The following is a 26,035-nucleotide window of genomic DNA, read 5'->3' as shown; positions in this document are numbered from 1 at the left end:
GTAATTGCAAGGAAAATGGAAAAAGCTTACATTAATATGATTGATACGGGCTTTGCCTTTGTTTTTAAATGATAGCTGAGCCTTCCTTTACAAACTGGTCAACAATGAGATGCAAAATCAAATACAAAACTATGTTTAATAAGAATTTTTCAATATTTTATCGTTCGTTCTACATATTGGAAAGACCCCGGGTATCTGCCTATTCTGTGCTTTTTGGAGCTGCCATAACACACCAAAATGACGTAGAGGAAAATGAAAGAAACTTACAAGCTATGGAAATCTGGAATAAAATCAGAAATTGCTGGAAATACACAGCAGGTCAACCAGTATCTGTAAGGAGAAAACATGGATTAATGTTTCAGGTGTGCACCCTTCTTCAGAATTTATGTGGCGACCTAAATGCTGACTCTAGTGATTCTCCGCTTCAGTACTAAGCCAAGCACTGACTCACAGTCAAGTTTTATTACAGTCGCACAGTAGTACACTTTTCTCCTAGAAGATAATCCTTTTACATTTTCAACATTGTGATGTAGCTAAGCTACAAAGCTCCAGGGGCCTCTTGTTGTATTATTTCCATATTTATGTGGGTACCGAAGAAGACTACCTGCGAAGCAAATGTTTCTGCACCATTTTTATAAAGATGAACATTTATCAGTGATGATTCATGTCAGTACCTGTAATATATAGGTTCTATACTTACAACACAAACTACCAGCCATCAGCCCCAGTTGCTTGCTGATTGTGGAAAAAAACCAGGGGGTGAAGAGCAAAGGTCAACACCATAAATGCACACATCACCTGTTAGATGTATTGATCGGCACAGCCAGAAGTTAACCGTTCATTTAAGAGTATAGTACTTTGAACAGAATGTTTCCTCAGAGAGAATTCTTTAGCTCCTATCTGCCCTAGGAGAAATTGCAATTATGGGGCCATGCAGCATTAAGTATCAGTTCATTTTCTTAGCACTCAGTACTTTAAACATTTCCTGTGGCTTTGTGAGCATGACCACTGAGTATGATAATCTCATTTATCTACTCTGCTACTGCTTCTATAATTTGTTTAGGTCATTCCTTTAAACCCTGAATTGGGCGAAAAAATAAAATGACCATATTGGGTAGCCTACAACAAAAGTACAAATAGAAAATTACATAGAATATTATTTTTCATATAAAGTGAAACATTCCCATAAATTATTTATCTCAGAGGTTTGATCTATTAGAAATGCTTTGTGATGCAAATAAAAGATTAGACTTATTTTCATAATTGCTTCATCAATGACCTTCCCTCCATCATGAGGTCAGAAGTGGGGATGTTCGCTGATGATTGCAGTGTTCAGTTCCATTTGCAACTCCTCAGATAATGAAGCAGTCCATGCCCCAATGCAACAAGACCTGGACAACATTCAGGCTTGGGCTGCTAAGTGGCAAGTAACATTCGCGCCACACAAGTGGCAGGCTATAACCACCTCCAACAAAGGGAAGTCTAACCACCTCCCCCTGTCATTCAATGGCATTACCATCATTGAATCCCCCACCATCAACATCCTGGGTGTCACCATTGACCAGAAACTCAACTGGACCAGCCACATAAATACTGTGGCAACAGAGCAGGTCAGAGGCTGGGTAATCTGCGGCGAGTGACTCACCTCCTGACTCCCCAAAGCCTTTCCACCATCTACAAGGCACAAGTAAGGAGTGTGATGGAATACTCTCCACTTGCCTGGATGAGTGCAGCTCCAACAACACTCAAGAAGCTCGACACCAGGACAAAGCAGCCTGCTTGATTGGCACCCCATCCACCACCTTAAACATTCACTCCCTCCACCACCGACGTACCGTGGCTGCAGTGTGTACCATCTACAAGATGCACTGCAGCAACTCGCCAAGGCTTCTTCAACAGCACCTCCCAAACTCACAACCTCTACCACCTAGAAGGATAAGGGCAGCAGGTGCATGGGAACTCCACCACCTCCAATCTCTCTTGGAAATATATCGCTGTTCCTTCATTGTCAGTGGGTCAAAATCCTGGAACTCCCTCCCTAACAGCACTGTGGGAGTACCTTCACCATAAGGACTGCAGCGGTTCAAGAAGGCAGCTCACCACCACCTTCTCAAGGACAATTAGAAATGGGCATTAAATACTGGCCTTGCCAGTGATGCCCACATCCCATGAATGAATAAAAAAATATATACAAAGGGGTATCCTCATTTGCATTTTCTTGTTTGCACAGTAACAATTGTATCGCTAACACCTGAGCCATCCCTGGGGTATCTCAGTCAGCCACTGCATGCTTGCGCACTCACAGCATGCCTCCTCAATCTGTCTTTTATTTAGCTCTCATCACACATCTTCAGTGCTGTCATTGCCAACATCACCTACAAGCAGCACCCTTGCACATATCAGTGACTGACACCAGCTTAGTCATTTGGTTAGGTTTCTTATTAAGTTTCTGAGTAAACCAAACAAAATACAGAGACAGCAAACCATACATAGTGACGTGAGTGATTTACATAAGATGATGGATCAGTGCCAACATCAAAATGATCAGAACTACTCCCTTGATATACCTCAAGTATACAGAACATTCATTTAATATTCATGAATTGACTGTCCATTCTAATTGAAGTCCAGGCCTGATCCTTCAGTTACTAAATCTCATAATGGTCTTATTTTTGTTAATTATATGGCAGTAATTGATATGATAATAGTATCTTTGTTTAACATAATATTTTGGTAATTTTAGTCTCTTTTGTTTTGCTCTGTGGCTCAGGGAGGCTTGGGAATTTTGATTGACATTAGGAAGGTCAATCAAAAAGTGTGCAGCCGGATGCACTCAGGCATGTGGCTGTGCTCAACGTTTAGAAATAAACGCAGTGCAGTGGACATGGTGTGGCGAAGTGTTACGGATTACGTTCCTATTTCCTGCGTTGTGTGGTAAGTGGCCAAAGTTAAATGAGCTGAGATAGCTTCATGCCAGAACTTAGGGCCATATTTTTTGCTTTTATTGCTAATTATACTGGGGGGAAAAAAGGTGAGTTAAATGTGACAATGTTTATAAAAAACACTGTCTATATGCCCATGTTTAGTTCTGCGCAAAGAATTCCTATCCCTCCAAAAATGCAGTGACAAGCATTAGTGAAAAGTGAGTAAGAGATTGTTTGGGGGTTTGCCAGTCACCGGTCTTTTCTTTGCCCCTAAATGACCATTCAAATAATAACTGCTTGATTATGTATCACATAAGGTGCACTCTTCCCTATATACTAACCTCCATGAATAACATAAGTGTACATTCTTTTTGAATACAACAACCTCCAAAGTGAACAGACGCCTTTCCTGACACTATAGGAGGAATTTTCACCCCAACAAACGGGTGGGTTGGGGTCGGGCGGGAGGTTAAAACTGAATCCCGATCCCAGCCCACCTCCAACCCGCCCACATCCAGTTTTAACGGAGGCAGGACTGAGTGGGGCGGGGCGGGGCAGCCAGGAGGCGGATCGTTCATTTAAATATTGATAATGAGGCTGGCGTGCCTCATGGTGATCCACCATTTTAAATTTAACCCTGGCTGGTTGGATTTCCTGGACCTCGGGGAACCCGCCATCTAAAGGAAGGTGAAGACTGCTGGATCCAGCAGGTAAGTCTCTGCCTCAACCACCCCCCGCAATCGAACATCCCCCCCCCCCGCCCGAGTACTCGGATCTCTCTCCCCCCCCCCGAGTACTCGGATCTCTCCCCCCCCCCCCCAGTACTCGGATCTCTCTCCCCCCCCCCCCCAGTACTCGGATCTCTCTCCCCCCCCCCCAGTACTCGGATCTCTCCCCCCCCCCCCCCCCAGTACTCGGATCTCTCCCCCCCCCCCCCCCAGTACTCGGATCTCTCCCCCCGAGTACTCGGATCTCTCTCCCCCCCCCCCCCCCCCGAGTACTCGGATCTCTCCCCCCCCCCCCCCCCGAGTACTCGGATCTCTCTCCCCCCCCCCCCCCCCCCCGAGTACTCGGATCTCTCTCCCCCCCCCCCCCGAGTACTCGGATCTCTCTCCCCCCCCCCCCCCCCGAGTACTCGGATCTCCCCCTGAGGCGTCCGATTTCCACCCCCATCCCCAACAATCCCCCCCCCGAGGCCTCCGGTCGCTTTTGTCACCTCTGACCTCCCTCCTCCAGCCCCCGATCGCCTACCTGGCCCCCAACCAACCCCCACCGATGGTCCTCCAGCCCTGATCATCCTTCGGTTCCTGTCCATCCCCCGATGCTCTTCAGTCCCCAATCTTCCGGGCCCCCCTCGCCAACCCCTCCTTCCTGCGGTCTAGAGCCGCAGGCCTACCCGCCCGCAGCCAGCCAGCCTCTCCATCTGGCTGGCTGTGGGCGGGAAACAGAGGTTCGACATGTTAATCAGGCCCTGCTGTTAAATTCGGCAAGGCCTGCGGGAATCCACTTTCTAGCCTGCCCACTCCCGACCCACCTCCAGATTAAAATGCCGGCCTATACTTCCCCTGGGTGCCTCGTGCCTTCCTTTCTCCTATTCTAGGTGCAAGTTGTAAGCCAGGCTGATGAGAGGTGGTTGGCTCCTGGGAGGGAGCTGCTGCTGGAGCTTGTGTCTGAGCAGCCTGGCGTTGCTTCTCACTGGTGTGGTGCTGTTCATATGCAGTTGCGTTGGTTCTGATCATATGATCCGCCATGTGTTGCACGCTGTGCCTTCCTGTTTAGCCTTTCAACATAAGAACAGTGTGGATTGAGACAGGGTGATTTGGCCAATGGAAATTCCTTCCTGTCGTATATTCTCTTTCCTTCGTGGCATATGGAATTTAATTTTTATAATCTTATTTTCACATCTGCCCATTTCTCACCTGAAGAGAAGGGTGACTGTCAGTTGAAAATATGGTGGGGACCTTGTGCACCCTTTTGCCTGCCTAAACCAATTTTCTTTAAATAGGCGCCCAGAACTCCTGACCAAAACAAGGAGTCTGTTTAAATATGCAAATCAAGGTCCTTTTGTCAGCCCCTAATTGCAACTTTCAAGCAGATATGGGTGATTGTGCCAGCCCCATGTTCTCCAGGTACTGAAAGGCCTAACCAGTGATATTTAAATGGACCGCTGGGGGCCTCTCCCAAAAGGCTAATTTTTTGTTTTTTCTTTTAAAAGATTTGTGTGAGGCCATGAGGAGCAGGAGTGTCCTTCGGGCTCGACAAAAACCTTCCAGCCTGCTGCTGGACCCTTCTTGCCCACCCTGGCACTCGTTCTCCCCCAACAGGCCTTACCTGCGTGCACTTGCCAGTTGGTTTTGCTTCTGAACGAGCTGCAGATGGGTGTCCATTCGGCACCTGTAGCTCACTGAAAAAATGCTAATGAGACCCAAACCTGAAAGTGGTTCGGGCCTCCCGACTGTGCGTTGGGCAGCAGCTGCGAGCGCACCGCCGATATCGCACCCGTTTGGCACCCAACCCAAAAATCATCACCCAGTACCTTACTTGCTGTGTCCTTGCTAACATTTCTCTGTGTCAGTACAACCATTTTGCATTTATCTTTAATGATTACTGTGCTCTTTCATGTCCATATTTGTCCAGTTCTGCTACATTACAGTAATATTTATACTAGTTGTACACTTTTTTCCCTGACCTTCTATGAGGTCTTCCGAGTTGTTCAAACAAAATTCCCTCTTACAGTGACAAGTTGCCTTGCTCTCCTTAGAATATTTTGGGGACCACCTAAATATCTGATCACAATGCTGCCTTACAGAGGTTATCAGGACCTAGTTGCTATATTGGGCTTTTCAAATTTTTTTTTCAAACCATTATCTGCAAATATTGTGCACGCCACAGCTGAATGAATGAACTTTCCAAAATTTATGTCAGTTAAGTGCTCATTCGTGGCTTGAGAAGGATTATCATAGGTGTGTAGATGGTTGACTATGATTATCTCGTTGCTGCTAATGACATCATATTATCAGGAATTGCACATTTCAGAACTGTGCGTTCATCAGTGAATCATACAGCACAGAAGGAAGCCATTCAGCCCTTCGTGCCTGTGCCGGCTCTTTGAAAGAGCTCTCCAATTAGTCCCACTTCCCTGCTCTTTCCCAATAGCCTTGCAATTTTTACCCTGTCAAGTAGTTATCCAATTTCCTTTTGAAAGTAACTTTTGAATCTGATTCCACCACCTTTTCAGGCAGTACATTCCAGGTCATAACTCGCTGCGTAAAAAAATCTCCCCTTATCATAGAGTTGTACAGCACAGAAAGAGGCCCTTCGGCCCATCGTGTCCGCGCCGCCCCCTCTGGCTCTTTTGCTAATTACCTTAACTCTATCCTCTGGTTACCAACCCTTCTGCCATTGGAAACAGTTGCTCCCTATTTATTTTATCAAAATACCTCATAATTTTGAGCACCCCTAATAAATCTCCCCTTAACCTTCTCTGCTCCAAGGAGAACAATCCCAATATCGCTAGTCTAACTGAAGCCCCTCATCCCTGGTACCATTCCAGTAAATCTCTTCTGCACAGTGGCTCATAAATGACAAAGAAAAATAGTCATTTCTCCCATTTTTGAAAAGAGAAAATCAAGCCCTTATTATGTAGCAGTGCTCAGTCCAAAACACCTTCAAAATGATCAATAATTGATGCAAAAAATAATAACGTTAAAAAGTGACATTTTACCAGGGAAATCAAAAGGCATGGCAAACTGGGATAAAATTGAATGCTTTTGTGCGTGAGTGTTGAAATATGCATTTTTGCGGGGGTTTTACTCCAAGGCTTGGCACCATTCCAACAACCTGCATTTCTATTGGACTCTTCTTGTGCAAGAAGATGCCTCAAACCACTTAACATGAGGAGATGGTGGAGCCCCAGCAGGAGAGAAAAAGGAGACATGAAAATTGTGAGGAGGGCAGAGAAGAACCAATGAGACAGTTGACAAGAAGGCTCTTGAGGGTGTTCTTGAAAGCAGGGAAGCAGTTGGCAAACTAGATGAAACTTAGAGTAAATCATCAGTGTAAAGATTAGTGTAATTATTACTGCCTCGATATCATGGCCCGGACGTAAACTTGGTTGAGGGGTGATGACACCTTACCCTTAAATGAAGCCTCCCCGCCTGGCTATACCTTCCACCACTTGCCCCGCACAGACCGCCATGGTGACGGTATGGCTCTCATCACCAAATCACACCTTGGTCTGTCCCCCTATTCCTCCGGCAGTTTCTCCTCCTTTGAGCATCTCACCTTATTCCACCCCTCTCATTTAAAATTCAACCTCCATCTCAATTCTCTCTCTCATCTGAGTTCACTAGACCCCTAACCTCCCTTAATCTCTCCCTCCATGTAAACTCCCCAACCCATATTCACGGTCACCCCCTCGAACTTGCCATCTCTCGTGGCCTCGCTACTCCCATCGTGTCAATTGCAGATAAGGCCATCTCTGACCATTTCCTTGTATCGCTCTCCACCAACATCCCCCTTCCACCCACCGCCCCCCCCCCCCCCTTCTGTGGTAGAGAATTCCACAGGTTCACCACTCTCTGGGTGAAGAAATTCCTCCTCATCTCAGTCCTAAATGGCTTACCCCTTATCTTTAGACTGTGACCCCTGGTTCTGGACTCCCCCGACCATCGGGAACATCCTTCCTGCATCTAGTCTGTTTAGTCCTGTTAGAATTTTATAAGTTTCAATGAGATCCCCTCTCATTCTTCTAAACTCTAGCGAATATAAGCCTAATCGACCCAATCTCTCTTCATACGTCATTCCTGTCATCCCAGGTATCAGTCTGGTGAATCTTTGCTGCACTCTCTCCATGGCAAGAACATCCTTCCTCAGATAAGGTGACCAAAACTGCACTACTCAAGGTGTGGTCTCACCAAGGCCCTGTACAACTGCAGCAAGACATCCTTGCCCCTGTACTCGAATCCTCTCGCTATGAAGGCCAACATACCATTTGCCTTCTTAACCGCTGCTGCACCTGCATGTTTACCTTCAGCAACTGGTGCACAAGGACACCCAGGTCTCGTTGCACTTCCCCTTTTCCCAATCTACTGCCGTTCAGATAATAATCTGTCTTCCTGTTTTTGCCACCAAAGTGGATAACCTCGCATTTTTCCACATTGGGCAGATGCATGGCAAATGCAGTGTAATCACCCAACCTATCCAAATCATACTAGAGTTTCGCTGCATCCTCCTCACAGCACACCCACCCACCCAGCTTTGTGTCGTCTGTAAACTTGGAGATATTACATCTAGTTCCCTCGTCTAGATCATTAAAATATATTGTGAAAGCTGGGGTCCTAGCACCGATCCCTGCGGTACCCCACTGGTCACTGCCTGCCACTCGGAAAAAGACCCGTTTATTCCAACTCTTTGCTTCCTGTCTGCCAAACAGTTCTCTATCCAAGTCAGTACCTTGCCCCCAATCCCATGTGCTTTAACTTTGTACTGTGGCAGAGCCATCAAGAGACATTGAATAAACTGTAATAATTCCTTTAGACACCCAGTGGTGCAGTTGTGAACTGCACCTTTAAGCTGTGTGCAGCTTCTTGTATTTTCACGTGATGACGTCATGACGCCGATCACGTGACCCCCAGTTGGCACGGAAAACGTGATGACGTCATGACGCCAGTTGGCAGTTGGAAATGGCAGTTGGAAAGAGCTTTCGGAGAAAGGCTGTGAGGAGACACAGACCTGCTGACCTCTGTTCCTGTAAGTTAAAAGTTAAAGTATTGAGTTCATTAAAGTTTGATTAATTCTTTTCACTGCATTGGACTTCGTTTTTTGGATACCCGAGCTCGTTGGACAACTTTCTTCGAGATATTCATGATGAATACGAACGCCGTTGCCCTTAAATTGCCGCAGTTCTGGGAACAGCAACCAGAAGCATGGTTTTTCCAAGCAGAAGCCCAGTTTGGTATCCGGGACATTACAGCAGATTCAACCCGTTATTATTACGTGGTTTCAGCTCTGGACAGCGCCACGGCTTCACGCGTCGTCAGCATCCTGGGGAATCCACCGGCAGAGGGGAAGTACTCAGCTTTAAAAGAACGTTTACTACAAGTGTATGCTTTAACTAAGTCGGAACGGGCACGCAAGCTTATCGCAATGCTGGGTCTTGGGGACTCAAAACCATCAGAATTGATGAGCCAAATGCTCACGCTTTTGGGTTCGGAGCCCCAATGTTTTTTATTTCGAGAGCTCTTCCTCTGTCAGCTACCCGAGCCAGTTCAGGCAGTCTTGGCCAGTTCTACGATTACGGACTGTGCCGAACTGGCTGCGGAGGCAGATAAGTCTTTTATGGTCATACAGCAAAGTTGCGCAGCTACGAGGCCTCTTTCTCCTACGCGAGCAAAATCCAGCCCTCCTTCGTCAGGCTTATGTATGTACCACGCCCGTTTTGGCGTCAGGGCTCGACGCTGCCGTCCACCCTGCAGTTGGGTTGAAAAAAAGGCTCCAGCAGACTCACAAGCCTCGAAGAAGACAGGGGGTGATAAACACACCCAGTTCACCATGGCAGTCGGTTCAGCAAGAAAACTCCTCTATGTTACTGATTCCGGAACCGGGCGACGATTCTTGTGTGATACTGGTTCTCAGTGCAGTATTTTGCCAGTTTCAAAGCTGGACCTACAATCCGGCAGTCACGGCCCTTCCCTTGAGGCAGCCAATGGTGCGGCCATTCGCACATTCGGTAAACGGACAGTCAATTTAACTCTTGGAGGTCAACGTTTTGTATGGGAATTTATAACGGCTAAAGTATCACAGGCCATTCTGGGGGCTGATTTTTTTTGTGCCTATGGTTTTCTGGTCGACGTCCAACATTGTCGACTCATTAATGCGTCTACCTTCCATGCAGTGCCTTGTCACCGCAGTACTGCTGTCTCCTGGTCGGTTGCCTGTGCGGTTCCATCGCAAGACGTGTTTAAGCGCATACTTGGCGAATTCCCAGAGCTCACCAGGCCTACATTCGCGGCAGCAGTTGCGAAGCACGGGGTGGTGCATTATATTACCACAACGGGATCGCCCGTTTATGCTCGTGCACGAAGATTGGAACCCGGAAAGCTTGTGGCCGCAAAGGCAGAGTTTCGTATTATGGAGCGCCTTGGGATTGTCCGACGCTCCGACAGTCCTTGGTCTTCCCCATTACACATTGTACCCAAACCGGGTGGCGGATGGAGACCTTGTGGGGATTACAGACGCCTTAACGAAGCCACTAGGCTGGATAGGTATCCAATACCGCATATACAAGATTTTTCGGCTCATTTGGCCGGCAATTCGATATTTTCCAAAGTGGATCTCGTCCGTGGATACCATCAAGTTCCTGTACACCCTCAAGACATCCCCAAGACGGCGGTTATCACACCGTTTGGCCTTTTTGAGTTCCTTCGCATGCCGTTTGGATTGAAAAATGCAGCTCAGGCTTTTCAGCGGCTGATGGACTCCGTGTTACGGGACCTTTCTTTCATTTTTATTTACTTGGATGATATACTCATTGCTAGTAAAAATAAGGATGAGCACATGGCTCATTTACGTGCACTCTTTGCCCGTCTCAGCCAACATGGCCTCATTATAAATCTAGCCAAATGCCAGTTTGGGTTAACCACCATTGACTTTCTAGGGCACAGGATCACCTCAGAAGGCGCTGTACCACTGGCCACTAAGGTTGAGGCAGTTACGGCTTTCCCGCGGCCTCATATAATTAAATCTCTTCAGGAGTTCCTGGGGATGGTGAATTTTTATCACCGTTTTGTCCCCAAGGCAGCTCAATTAATGCAGCCGCTGTATGAAGCACTTAAAGGGAAGTCGGGTAAAGCGGTTATCATTTGGACATCACAGATGGACCAAGCATTCCTGGACACCAAGGCGGCATTGGCAGCTGCAACTATGCTTGCACACCCACTCCCGGGCGCGACCATCGCCCTTACTACAGACGCCTCCGATTACGCCATCGGGGCAGTGCAGGAACAATGGGTTGACGGTACGTGGCAACCATTGGCCTTTTTTAGCCGCCAATTGCGTAAAAATGAACGAAAATATAGCACCTTTGATAGGGAGTTGCTGGCCTTGTTTTTGGCCATCCGGCATTTTCGTTTTCTTTTAGAAGGACGGCCTTTTACGGCATTTGTGGACCATAAACCACTTACTTTTGCAATGGCAAAACGGCGGAGCCGTGGTCAGCCCGACAACCGCGCCACCTTACATTCATATCTGAATTTACAACGGATTTGCGACATGTGTCTGGGAAAGATAATCTGGTGGCTGTTGCCTGTCACGTGCCCCAGTCCAGACAATTCACCTGGGAATCGATTACGTCGGGTTGGCGAAAGAACAGCAGGCGGATCCTGAAGTTCAGGCGTATCGGACCATGCCTTCTAGCTTGCAGGTAGCCGATGTTATGTTCCAATCAGCAGGAACCACGCTGTTGTGTGACATATCCATGGGAATGCCCCGACCAATTGTGCCAGTCGAATGGCGCAAGAAGATATTTCATATTATACATGGCTTATCACACCCAGGGATGCGAGCTTCACAACGACTTATGTCCCGTAAGTTTGTGTGGAAAGGGATGCATTTAGACGTTCGTGACTGGACAAACAATTGCGTGGACTGTCAAAAGTCGAAGGTTCATCGTCATGTGAAGGCTCCAAGGGCCATCTTTCCAGTGCCTGAAAGCCGTTTCGACCATATACATGTGGACTTGGTGGGCCCCCTCCCCATGTCTCGGGGTTTTATGCATCTCCTGACAATAGTAGACCGCACTACCAGGTGGCCAGAGGCGATTCCCTTGGTTGCTACTACCACAGCAGACGTATCCAGGGCATTTATTTCATCGTGGGTGGCCCGTTTTGGTGTGCCATCTGATATCTCCTCTGACCGTGGTCCTCAATTTACGTCAGAATTATGGAATGCAGTTGCACAGGGCTTGGGTACCAAACTGCATCGTACCACCGCTTACCATCCACAAGCAAATGGCTTATGTGAAAGATTTCATCGTTCTTTAAAGGCGTCCCTCCGTGCCAGTTTGCGTGGTTCCAACTGGGTGGACAGACTCCCTTGGGTGATGCTAGGCCTCCGTACAGCCCCCAAAGATGACCTCCAGGCTTCATCAGCTGAATTAGTATACGGTCAGGTGCTTCGAGTACCAGGGGATTTCCTCCCTTCACATACAGAATCATGGTCACCTGCTCAGCAGCTTCTTCTGCATCAAGAGGCGGCAAAGAATTTTCTGCCTATTCCAACTTCACATCACGATCTACAGAGGCCTCATGTTCCGGCAGAACTTATGAGTTCCGATATGTTTTTATTCGGCGGGATGCTCATGGAGATACACTCAGATCACCTTATGATGGGCCGTTTCGGGTTATTGCACCGGGGGAGAAATATTTTATGATCAAAATAGGAGAAAAATCGGATACCATCTCCATCGATCGACTTAAACCAGCCCATCTGGATCGGAGTGAACCGGTGGTTGTCGCTCAGCCGCCTCGCCGTGGACGACCGCCATTGGCTGCTAGACCAATCCTGAAGCGGCCTACTATTAAATTGCCTGCTTCGACGTCATCCTCATCTACACCTTCTGCTACGGTTTCCTCCACCCCAGATGTACCGCTTCAGACACAGCCAAATGTGGGCCCAGCTGATAACGATCCAGCGTCCAAAATTCGCAGTCGTTCGGGCAGAATAATTAAACCTCCTACACGTTTGATGCTGTCTGTTAAAGAGAATTCTGGGGGGGCGCCTGTGGCAGAGCCACCAAGAGACATTGAATAAACTGTAATAATTCCTTTAGACACCCAGTGGTGCAGTTGTGAACTGCACCTTTAAGCTGTGTGCAGCTTCTTGTATTTTCACGTGATGACGTCATGACGCCGATCACGTGACCCCCAGTTGGCACGGAAAACGTGATGACGTCATGACGTCAGTTGGCAGTTGGAAATGGCAGTTGGAAAGAGCTTTCGGAGAAAGGCTGTGAGGAGACACAGACCTGCTGACCTCTGTTCCTGTAAGTTAAAAGTTAAAGTATTGAGTTCATTAAAGTTTGATTAATTCTTTTCACTGCGTTGGACTTCGTTTTTTGGATAGGAACTCCCGTTCCTACAGTACGCTAATCGTGTATGCTTTAACTTTGCATGATAACGGCTCTCATCAAAGCCACAAATGACATCCTTTGTGACTGTGACAAAGATAAACTATCCCTCCTCGTCCTTCTTGACTTGTCTGCAACCTTTGACATGGTTGACCACTCTATCCTTCTCCAACGCCTCTCCACCGTCGTCCAGCTGGGTGAGACTGCACTCGCCTGGTTCGATTCTTATCTATCTAATCGTAACCAGTGAATCACCTGCAACGGCTTCTCTTCCCGCTCCCGCATCTTTACCTCTGGTGTCCCCCAAGGATCTATCCTTGGCCCCCTCCTATTTCTCATCTACATGTTGCTCCTTGGCGACATCATCCGAAAACACAGCATTAGTTTCCACATGTACGCTGACGACACCCAGCTCTACCTCACTACCTCTTCTCTCGACCCCTCCACGGTGTCTAAATTGTCAGACTGCTTGCCCGACAAAGTTCTGGATGAGCAAAAATAGTCTCCAATTAAATATTGGGAAGACCGAAGCCATTGTTTTCTGTCCCCGCCATAATCTCTAGTTCCCTAGTCACTGACTCCATCCCTCTCCCTAACATCTGTCTGAGGCTGAACCACACTGTTCGCAACCTTGGTATCATATTTGATCCTGAAATGAGCTTCCGACCACATATCCGCAGCATAGCAAAGACCGCCTATTTCCACCTCCGTAAAATTGCCCATCTCTGCCCTTGCCTCAGCTCATTCGCTGCTGAAACCCTCACCCATGCCTTTGTTACCTCTAGACTTGACTATTCCAACGCACTCCTGGCTGGCCTCCCATATTCCACCCTACGTAAACTTGAGGTCATCCAAATCTCGGCTGCCCGTATCCTAACTTGCACCAAGTCCCGTTCGCCCATCACCCCTGTGCTCGCTGACCTACATTGGCTCCCGGTTAAGCAGCGCCTCGATTTCAAAATTCTCATCCTTGTTTTCAAATCCCTCCATGGCCTCGCCCCTCCCCATCTCAGTAATCTCCTTCAGCCCCACAACCCCCCGAGATATTTGCGCTCCTCTAATTCTGCCCTCTTGAGCACCCCGAATATAATCGCTCAATTTGTGGTGGCCGTGCCTTCTATTACCTAGGCCCTAAGCTCTGTAATTCCCTGCCTAAACCTGTCCGCCTCGCTACCTCTCTTTTCTCCTTTAAGATGCTCCTTAAAATCTACCTCTTTGACCAAGCTTTTGGTCACCTGCCCTAATTTATCATTATGTGGCTCGGTGTCAAATTTTTTGCCTTAAAATACTCCTGTGCAGCACCTTGGGACATTTTACTACATTAAAGGCGTTATACAAATACAAGTTGCTGTTGTTGTTGTTGTAGTGATTCTTGAACATTTGAGCTGCCTCTCCATTTGTACCTGGGGTACAAAGTCAAATTATTGTCCAAAGAAGGGGGATTTTTTCATATAACAAAAGCTATTAATAAATGCTTTTCCTGAGGTAAATGTAATATCCTGTTTACACAGAACAACTGAATTGAATCTTCTTCGGCATTTACACAATCTCTTATCCCTTAAGCAGTGCATGCGTCAGATGTAATCTGATGTATGTATTGTACAGCTGGGACTCGACTCAGACTGTTTACACAGATCCAGTGCAAACTATTTTACTTCATAATGGATTTAAAACCATCAGCTGGAGTTGCATATTTTGAAGCTGTACTATTTTCAACATAGAATTTAATTTGGATTATCTGCATATTTGTTACAAAACTGAATTAGGAGTTTTCATGTAAGTGGCGTATAAGACAGTTAATGCCGTTATTACCCAGGACAAAGGATCTATAAGGATCTTGCACCTTGAAATGATCTGAACACATCCTTTCAAAAGTTATGGATGGTTGAGTGTTTCCATGAAAAATGTGAAAATGTACAGCCTGCCGAACACCGTAGGTTTGAGTCTCGGAGCATCCATTGGTGCAAATCTGCCAGCCCAGGTCAAATGAGTTTTATCATCCCTTGACTATGTCACAAGGTGCCACGCCTTGTGGATGTGAGGTCTTATCAGGGCACCATTCCTCATCTGGATTGCACTTCCTGCAGGTCAATCATAGGGCGACCTTGATTGGTTACAGAGAACAGCATAACCAAGACTGTAGAGAAAGGCGGTCAAAGTGGCAATTGGCTTGCAATGAAACATAGAAACATAGAAGATAGGAGCAGGAGTAGGCCAGTCGGCCCCTCGAGCCTGTTCCGCCATTTAATGAGATCATGGCTGATCATCCAAATTCAGTACCCTGTCCCTGCTTTCTCCCCATATCCCTTGATCCCTTTAGCCTTAAGAAATATATCTAACTCCTTCTTGAATATATTTAATGAATTGGCCTCAACTGCCTTGTGTGGTAGAGAATTCCACAGGTTCCACAAATTCCTCCTCATCTCAGTCCTAAATGGCTTACCCCTTATCCTTAGACTGTGGCCCCTGGTTCTGGACTCCCCCGCCATTGGGAACATCCTTCCTGCATCTAGTCTGTCTAGTCCTGTTAGAATTTTATAAGTTTCAATGAGATCCCCTCTCATTCTTCTAAACTCTAGCGAATATAAGCCTAATCGACCCAATCTCTCTTCATACGTCATTCCTGCCATCCCAGGTATCAGTCTGGTGAATCTTCGCTGCACTCCCTCCATGGCAAGAACATCCTTCCTCAGATAAGACAACCAAAACTGCACACAATACTCAAGGTGTGGTCTCACCAAGACCCTGTACAACTGCAGCAAGACATCTTTGCTCCTGTACTCGAATCCTCTCGCTATGAAGGCCAACATACCATTTGCCTTCTTAACCGCCTGCTGCACCTGCATGCTTACCTTCAGCGACTGGTGCACAAGGACACCCAGGAAGAAAATGGATAAGAAAAAGTTATTCTAACGAAGTTTAGTCATCCAGTCTGCAAAAATCAAAGTTATTCATTTGGAGTATGGCTTGCAGTAATCTTTTAATTCCTGAATTTTGCTTGCAAAATGCAATGATAGGATTTGCCATCTGTGCCTGAAGAATGATTGTGCTGTGCAGGTAAATACTTAAAACTTCAAATACAAATTATTGTTTTCACAAGCTAGGAATTGGTACTTCTTTTTACAATCTTGTACATGCTGGCTAGTGATAGGGATATTTCAAACAAAATATAGATTACCTATTAAAGTTTGCTATTTTTTGACTGAAGGCAATGTTTTATTTGAATTGCTTGAAATTTCTAATATTTTTCAATGGATTTTTAATCGAAGCGGTGTCCACTGACATCAAAAGACAAAAACACAATTACAGTAGTAATTATCCATGCAGACCAGAAATTCTGTTCATAATTTATTCCATATATGTACAGGCTTGACAGGCAAATTAATAAGGACCATTTTTTTCCAGACTCTGTCAATACTAAGAGAAAGAATTTCATTTCATTATAATTCAAAAGTCTTCCCGAGGTGACATGTTCAAGCATCGACACCAATGGTATTATTAGGAATCAGAATTCTCCATTGGTTTGCCAGCTACATTTTCCAATTATGAACCTAGTTATGGAGGGAGGTGGATGCCAGTGAGGTGATGAGAAGGACTGCCCAAGTGAAATTTAAATATTGAATCAGTGAAAACTGCACCACACAAATTTATTTCATCGGCTGTTAGAGCTGGCAGGAGGTATTTTAAATGAACAATTTCTGATAGTACTTCAGCATTAATAGAGCTGGTTGTGTACAGCTGCCTATTTAATAATTCTGCATGCACCTAATGTCAAGGCCCTTTTGTATTGAAAAGGTTAGATTTGGCATATATTTATACACTGCTGAGCTATTACTTATCAACTTTTATCTTTTAAATAAAAATATAAAATCATAACCTGGTTCATTGGCCGATAGTTGTTATGCAAATTTCTGGTCAGTGTTAGAAAGCAGTGTCGTACCAGGTTTGCCCCCATGTTAAGAAAACAAGAGTTTAACTCCATGGCATCATGCGCTACATGTAATGAATGTTGTATGCCTTCTTTATAACCAGGTTTACAATTTTGTTGTAGGCAGGGTACAGAGCAAATCTACCCCCATGTTAGTAGAAACAGTGCAATGCGAGGCTTCTGCCTCATTGGAAAGTCAAGGTAACATTGAATTTTGCCATGTTAGAAAAATCAGTGTACTGCTAGGTTTTGCTCTATTTTGGGAAAGCCAGCGTAATGTTAGATTTATGCCCTGTTGGGAAATCTAAGATAATGCAAGGTTTCACTTCATATCGGGAAAATAAATGACATTTAGTGCAATCCATCAGGTGAAAATTTTCAGGTGGTGGACGGACCCTGGAAACTGACTGATTCAGTACACCTGGGCTTTTTAATTTTCATGTGAAAATAGATTTGAAGTACAGCTGCTTCCTGAATTTAGCAGTGGAAGCAGGTGTTTCCAGTGCAGAATCCTTTTTTTAACTGCTTGGTAGTGACCACAAGTGTTTTACAAAATAATTTCAATCCTAACTGTTGCTTTTGGATGGAGGTTCACATTTACTGACACCTAGATGGTGAAAGGCCTTCCTCTCTGTTGAGAGAGATTGCATTGATCCAGTAGATGTTGACTATTATTGAACATAAGAACATAAGAAATAGGAGCTGGAGTAGGCCATTTGGCCCTTCGAGCCTGCTCCGCCATTGAATAAGGTCATGGCTGTTCTTCTACCTCAACTCCACTTTCCCGCACTATCCCCATATCCCTCAATTTCTTTAGTTCCCAAAAATTTATCGACCTCTGTTTTGAATATACTCGATGACTGATCTCTGGGGTAGAGAATTCCAAAGACTCATAACCCTTTGAGTGAAGAAATTTCTCGTCATCTCAGTCTTAAATGGCCTTACCCCTTATTCTGAGACTGTGACCCCGTGTTATAGATTCCCCAGCCAGGGGAAACATTTTCTCAGCATTAACCCTGACAAGCCCCTTCAGAATTTTATATGTTTCAATGAGATCACCTCTCAGTCTTTTAAACTCTAGGGAATATAGGCCTAGTCTACTCAATCGCTCCTCATAGGGCCATCCCCTCATCCCAGGAACCAGTCTGGTGAACTTTTGTTGCACTCCCTCTATGGCAAGTATGTCTTTCCTTAGGTAAGGAGACCAAAACTGTACACAGTACTCCAGGTGTAGTCTCACCAGGGCCCTATATAATTGCAGTAAGACTTCTTTAGCTAACATACCATTTGCTTTCATAATTGCTTGCAGTACCTGCATGTTAACTTTCTGCATGTTAACCATTCAAAAAATATTCTGCTTTTTTGTTTTTCCTACCAAAGTGGATAACTTCACACTTCCCCACATTGAAGCTGGAACTCGTTCAGTTTCCTAAAATGTCATCAAAACTCAAACTTGTGGTTTACCCTGAAGTTTGTTTTCAAACTAACAATAGCAAAATGAGCTCACTAAAAGAGCATTTCCAGTTTTTCTTCCATTTCCACAGTCTTCTGATGGCAAATAACTAGAATTGCTTTCTCTGCCAAGCCTTTTTGCAGTGCTGGATTTGTTATTTTAATGCCAGTTATTTCATGCAGCCTCATCAAGGGTTTTTCTAACCCACTGATATCCAAAATCTCCGCCCCCCACATACAAACACGTGTGCAGACACAAAATTGTGAGTAACAATTTCTGAGGAAGATCAGGTTGTTGGGGTGGGGGGAATGAAGATTGCCCTGGCAGCCTTTTTTAAACCTTACACTGGCAGATTTTAACCATCGGGCGGTGGAGGAGGCCGGCCGACAGTTCCGGTGGAAGGCCTGTTCCATTTCAAGGGACGGGCCTAATTACCAAACTGCCGACAGGCTGCAGCTCGCTGGCTCTGAGCCGGCAGCAAGGTAAGTCAGGGAGTGGGGGCAATCATGCAGGGGTCGGGGGCGGGAATGGTTGCCCGGGGTGAGCCACATTATTCTTGTGGAGCCTGGAAGAGCACTCCTACTTCTCGCCCCACAAATATTATTTTAAACTCACCATTTTTGGTCCGCTTTGGCTGTACCACCGGTTCAAACTGGGTGGAGCTTGCATGGTGCACATTCCGTCCAGTTGGGGTTAGATTTTGGACGGATCTTTCGAAGAGCTGGCACAGGCACAATGGGCTGAATGGCCTTCTTCTGTGCTGTGTCATTCTCTGACTCTCCACCTCACCCCGTGCGGTTTTCAGTTGGAAGGATGGAGGAGTGTGCTGGCCTGTTGCCCAATAGCACTGGCAAGAGGCCCAGCCCTCAAAACATAGGTCGGAAAACAAGCCCGTCCGCTCTGGGCCTGGAAAAAGATTGGTTCGAGCGGGTGGGGAGGAATCCATCTCAGGAGGCAGGGGGACCCGGTGCGGCACCAGCCCCGTTTGTTTTTGTGCAGCCTGGAGGTGAATTCCTGCTCCTCCCAGCCTCACAAAAATAAATGAAAACTCCCCCACTGGACCCCTCTTCAGCTGGACCACCAACTGTGCAGAGCTTGCACGGTGCGCGGTCCACCCAGTTGACTCCTAAAATGGTAAGTGGGGTGCTAGGTATGTTTTAGGACCCTGATTTGCATATTAAAAGGCCCTACCTCCTGAAACAAACAGGCGCTCCAGTTGCCGAGCGGTTGGGCCCCTTCGGGAAGATGTCAGCTGGTTCAGGAGCAAGGATGGGGTGATAAGTTTCCACAGCCACCCCTGCCCCCCACGATTTCTTTGGGGCGATACTGGCCTGTTTCTGTCTGGCAGAGCCATTGCAAAATCTCCACTGTTTCTGACCCCTTGCCTCCATATGGTATGTCTTCAAGAGAGCTGTCTCAGCAGGTGACCAGATCGTCCATTCAAGTTAAGAACATCTGGTCTTGACTGTTGGGTTATTGAAAGGACCAGATTAGTTGATGTAAGTCGGACAAATCTGGTGGCGGTAGCCTCTATAATTTCCTTTTGTGTACCAATATAATATCAAATAAAACAGCAACTGTAATTGTTGTACACATTCATTTATTGAACCTGTCTGGTGTCCATTACCAGATCTGATGTCTTCCATTAACATTAGCTTCCAGCTATTTATTAAAGTTTGGAAGCTGCCCTTCCAGCCAATATTTACCTATTTCTTATAAAGGTTCTTATTATGGTCCAGCAAGACATGTCCTACCTTGAGACTGGAGCCTGGTTCCACTAGCTGAATTAGTCTTCTCAACACTATATATTCATGAAAAAATATCCAAAGAAGAAATGTATTTTTTGGGCTAAAAGTTTCCAGAAGCAAGTGCTTTCTCTGGGGCATTTACACAATCCCTTATTTGTGCACTTGAAGTATGAATATCTATAAATACAAACAAACATAAGACAGGTTTCTTTGTATTTTATATAAGACTTGAGAGATTTTGTACTGCAGTGCAACAGTAAGCTTATTAGGCCTTTTGAAATAGCAAATATAATGGATATTTGCAAGTCACGCTGGAGGATTTGGGTTAGAAAGACATGCTGGTCTTAGTGATGTCAATAACACTAATGCCACTATAGTTGTATGATTGACTCTACTGCGTGCCTTGCATAGTATATTCCGAACGGTAGTGTCACTGGGATAGTAATCCAGAGGCCTGGACTATTGATCCAGAGACGTGAGTTCAAATCCCACCACAGCAGCTGGGGAATTTAAATTCAGTTAATTAAATAAATCTGGAATATTTACTAGTATCAGTAATGGTAACCATGAAACTATCGGATTGTCGTAAAAACCCATCTGGTTCACTAATGTCCTTTAGGGAAGGAAATCTGCCGTCCTTACCTGGTCCAGCCTATATGTGACTCCAGACCCACAGCAATGTGGTTGACTCTTAATTGCCCTCTGAAATGGCCTAACAAGTCACTCAGTTGTAACAAACTGCTATGAAACAAAATAATAAAAATGAAACCGAACGGACCACCCGGCATCGACCTCGGCACCGGCTATGGACACGGCAACGGCACACCCAGCCCAGTCAACCCGGCAAAGTCCTCCTCACCAACATCTGGGGACTTGTGCCAAAATTGGGAGCGCTGTCCCACAGACTAGTCAAGCAACAGCCTGACATAATCATACTCACAGAATCATACCTTTCAGCTAATGGCCCAAACTCCTCCATCACCATCCCTGGGTATGTCCTGTCTCACCAGCAGGACAGACCCACCAGTGGTATACAGTCAGGAAGGAGTGGCCATGGGAGTCCTCAACAGTGACTCTGGACCTCATGCCTTCAGGTCAAGCATGGGCAGGGAAACCTCCTGCTGATTACCACCTACCACCCTCCCTCAGCTGATTAATCAGTACTCCGCCATATTGAACACCACTTGGAAGAAGCACTGAGAGTAGCAAGGGCACAGAATGTACTCTGGGTGGGGGACTTCAATGTCCATCACCAAGAGTGGCTTGGGAGCACCACTACTGACCGACTTGGCCGAGTCCTGAAGGACATAACTGCCAGTCTGGGCCTGTGACAGGTGGTGAGAGAACCAACACGAGGGAAAAACCTACTTGACCTCGTCCTCACCAATTTACCTGTCGCAGATGCATCTGTCCATGACAGTATTGGGAGCAGTGACCACCGACAGTCATTGTGGAGACAAAGTCCCGTCTTTACACTAAGGACACCCTCCATCGTGCTGTGTGGCACTACCACCGTGCTAAATTCAGAACAGATCTAGCAGCTCAAAACTGGGCATCCATAAGGTGCTGTGGGCCTTCAGCAGTAGCAGAATTGTATTCCACCACAATCTGTAACCTCATGGCCTGGCATATCCCTCACACTACCATTACCATCAAGCCAGGGGAACAACCCTGGTTCAATAAGGAGTGTAGAACAGCATGCCAGGAGCAGCATCAGGCATACATAAAAATGAGGCGCCAACCTGGGGAAGCTGCAACACAGGACTACATACATGCTAAAAAGCAGAAGCAGCATGCCATAGACAGGGCTAAGCGATCCCACAATCAACGGATCAGATCAAAGCTCTGCAGTCCTGCCACATCCAGTCGTGAATGATGGTGGACCATTAAACAACTAATGGGAGGAGGAGGCTCCATGAATATCCCCATCCTCAATGATGGTGGAGCCCAGCACGTGAGTGCACAAGACAAGGCTGAAGTGTTTGCAACCATTTCCAGCCAGAAGTGCCGAGTGGATGATCCATATCGGTCTCCTCCTGCGGTCCCCACCATCACAGAAGCCAGTCTTCAGCCAATTTGATTCACTCCACGTGATATCAGGAAACGGCTGAGCACACTGGATGCAGCAAAGGCTATGGGCCCTGACAACATCCCGGCTATCTTGTTGAAAACCTGTGCTTCAGAACTAGCCGTCCCCCTAGCCAAGCTGCTCCAGTACAGCTACAACACTAGCATCTATCCGACAATGTGGAAAACTGCCCAGGTGTGTCCTGTCCACAAATAGCAGAACAAACCCAATCCGGCCAATTACCGCCCCATCAGTTTACTCTCAATCATCAGCAAAGTGATGGAAGGTGTCATTGACAGTACTATCAAGCGGCACTTACTCACCAATAACCTGCTCACTGATGCTCAGTTTGGGTTCCGCCAAGACCACTCGGCTGCCGACCTCATTACAGCCTTGGTCCAAACATGGAGAAAGGAACTGAATTCCAGAGGTGAGGTGAGAGTGACTGCCCTTGACATCAAGGCAGCATTTGAACGAGTGTGGCATCAAGAAGCCCTAGTAAAACGGAAGTCAATGGGAATCAGAGGGAAAGCTCTCCACTGGCTAGAGTCATACCTAGCACAAAGGAAGAAGGTTGTGGTGATTGAAGGTGAATCATCACAGCCCCAGGACATCGCTGCAGGAGTTCCTCAGGGCAGTGTCCTAGGCTCAACCATCTTCGGCTGCTTCATCAATGACCTTCCCTCCAACATAAGGTCAGAAATGGGGATGTTCGCTGATGACTGCACAGTGTTCAGTGCCATTCACAACTCCTCAGATAATGAAGCAGTCCATGCCTGCATGCAACAAGACCTGGACAACGTTCAGGCTTGGGCTGATAAGTGGCAGGTAAGATTCGCGCCACAGAAATGCCAGGCAATAACTATCTCCAACAAGCGAGAGTCTAAACACAGCCCCTTGACATTCAATGGCATTACCATCACCGAATCCCCCACCATCAACATCCTGGGGGTCACCATTGACCAGAAACTTAACTGGACCAGCCACATAAATATTGTGGCAACAAGAGCAGGTCAGAGGCTAGGTATACTGCGGCGAGTGTCTCACCTCCTGACTCCCCAAAGCCTTTCTACCATCTAGGGCACAAGTAAGGAGTCTGATGGATTACTCTCCACTTACCTGGATGAGTGCAGCTCCAACAACACTCAAGATGCTCGACACCATCCAGGACAAAGCAGCCCGCTTGGTTGGCACCCCATCTACCACCTTAAACACCCACTCCCTCCACCACCGACGTACCGTGGCTGTAGTGTGTACCATTGACAAGATGCACTGCAGCACCTCCCAAACCCGTGGCCTGTTCCACCTAGAAGGACAAGGGCAGCAGACGCATGGGAACACCACCACCTCCAAGTTCTCCTCCAAGTCACACATCATCCTGACTTAGAAGTATATCGTCGATCCTTCATCGTCGCTGGGTCAAAATCCTGGAACTTCCTCCCTAATAGCACTGTGGGAGTAACTTCACCACACGGACTGCAGAGGTTCAAGAAGGCGGCTGACCAGCACCTTCTCAAGGGCACTTAGGGATGGGCAATAAATGCTGGCCCTGCCAGTGACACCCATATCCCATAAAAACAATTAAAAAAAAATATTTGTTGTGGTTATGAGAGTAGTAAGTAAAAACAATAAAAAGCAGAAAACATCGCCAAGATATAAGGCATAAGATATATCTTACACTGCCAGCGCAGTGACGGCACACCCAGAAGTGGACGAGAGCATCTTACATTGCGGGAGTGAAGGACAGATTTTGCCATATTTCCCTAGGAAATTTCATAATTATTCTGTGCTCCCAACATGGATTGACCCATGCACTGGAAGCGTGTAGGCCATGGAGGCTGAAGCTGTAATGAAGCAGAGGCAGAAGTGTCAGTTAGCAAGCAGCAAGCAAAACTTGATTGAATAAAATCAAAGAGATGGTACTGGCAGAGCCCAGTGAAGAGGGAGGATTGTGCCATTTTCTGGCAGAGTCCCAGGGCTGATGCTGAGGGGGTGCCACAATGGAGGGCTGCAACCTTTGAGTCAGAGGGGCACCGTTCTCAGAAGTTAGCTGTCCTAGCTATGTGAGAAGAGGTGGGAGAGCAGGTGAATGCAGGTTCAACTGTCAGGTGGTCACCAGCTCAGATGTGCAAAAGTTTAGTACGCTGAGGAAGATTACTGAGGTAAGTGTACGCTGAATGCACCCCGTTTGTAGTGCAATGTATGATATGGCTGCAACACTCACTTTTACCTCAACCAGCTTCATCTTGACTTTAAATGCACAACAATCATTTAGCAACCCTGTAACCTTCCTTGCACAATCACAAGGTAGCCCAAATTCATGCATGGCAAAGGCAGAATCGTTGCTTCAGCATCCCCTATGGTATGCTCCATTTGTTTCTTTGTGGAGGCTTGTGCCTAAGCATATTTTCTTTCAGCTGCAGTTCATGAAAGTTCATTGAGGGCACTCTCGACCTGCTGTAGGATCAATGCATTGTGGCAGTTTCCAGTGTACCTAGCATCCACCTGGATCATGTGATGCTGATGGTCACGTGTAATCCGGATGGAACACCTATGTAGTTATAAGTGTAACAATCTCAAAAGAAGCCTGTATGGACTCCTGGGTTCCAATGACAAGCTCCTTTGCTTTTGGGAACTCCACAGCCATGAACAAGTGCAGAACACTTTCCGGCTGTTGGTTGATTTCCTTTGGAAAAGTGATGAAGGCATTCATCTTGATCAACAGCATTGCACTGCAACCTGACTCTAACAGATGTCATCTGGTGTAGCTTGAAAGGAGCCAGTTCAAGGCAGTAGTAAGTTTCACTGCCACGGGCAGAGCCATCCTAGTTATGGATGAAGTTTGTAGGTCAGACTGCAGGAAACGGCAAATGCCTGCGATTGCTTCCCTGGGGAAGTGGAAGCAGCGAAGTGCATCTTCTCACACATGTCCAAGTAACTGTGGCAGGCTCTCTACATCTGCAGCCTCAGGCAAAAGTGAAATGGGTCTGACCACATCCAATGCAAATGGACCCACCTCGGCTCATTCCTGTGAAGTTCCCAAAGGAATGTTTGTCCTACTCTTGGAAGCTGTTGTAATGAATAGGGGAAGTCCCTGGAATGGTAGTTGTTGGGGGAGGTTGCGGGGGCTGGGTGTGGAGAAGAGTTAAAAAATGTTAAAATAAACTTCTAAATACAACATTAAAATATTATGCCTAAATATGCACATAACAACAATAACATGTATTTATATAGCGCCTTTAATGCAGTTAAACGTCCCAAGGCGCTTCACAGGAGTATTATAAGACAAAAAATTTGACACCGAGCCACATAAGGAGAAATTAGGGCAGGTCACCAAAAGCTTGGTAAAGAGATAGGTTTTAAGGAGCATCTTAAAGGAGAAAAGAAAGTTAGTGAGGTGGAGAGGTTTAGGGAGGGAATTCCAGAGCGTAGGGCCGAGGCAACAGAAGGCACGGCCACCACCAAAGACACATTAAAAAAGAACTTCACTATCACTCATAAAACCAGGGGACACAACCACACATAGCAGCAGAAAATCTACCCGATATTTAACAACAGCTGTGACAGCTCAGAAGCTGTTTAGAACCATTATATCATCTTGCCTGAATGAGAAAAGGAGTCACAGAAGGAAACCAAAATAAATGAGATCATATCCACGATTGTTTTATATGAAAGGTGATTAAATCTAAAATAGTGAGCTGGATGCTGTATTTAAATATTAAACGGACGGCCAAGCTAACCTAAAATTCTTTGGTATGGCACTACATTGTTCTATTTATTTATTTTAC

The 26,035-nt window shown here is 46.3% G+C and overlaps 1 protein-coding gene across 7 annotated transcripts in view; it reads left to right on the top strand.

Moving 5' to 3' along the window:
• Positions 1-26,035, top strand: part of znf804b (zinc finger protein 804B) — a 1,078,762-nt gene that overhangs the window by 824,944 nt on the left and 227,783 nt on the right. Inside the window, exon 1 of one of the 7 annotated variants that reach the window (XM_085987927.1) lies at positions 3,507-3,634. The exons of the other annotated variants lie outside the window; for them this stretch is intronic. The gene's annotated coding sequence lies outside the window, so the exon portion shown is untranslated. Of the gene's footprint in view, positions 1-3,506; positions 3,635-26,035 lie in introns of those variants that run through there. 7 annotated transcript variants of the gene reach the window in all.

Source organism: Somniosus microcephalus, chromosome 5 (genome assembly GCF_052327205.1).
Source record: "Somniosus microcephalus isolate GS21.2 chromosome 5, FLI_Smic_1.0, whole genome shotgun sequence".
Classification (NCBI taxonomy): Eukaryota; Metazoa; Chordata; class Chondrichthyes; order Squaliformes; family Somniosidae; genus Somniosus; species Somniosus microcephalus.
The sequence above is the reverse complement of the archived record's forward strand: the minus strand, read 5'-3'. Positions and strand labels throughout refer to the sequence as shown.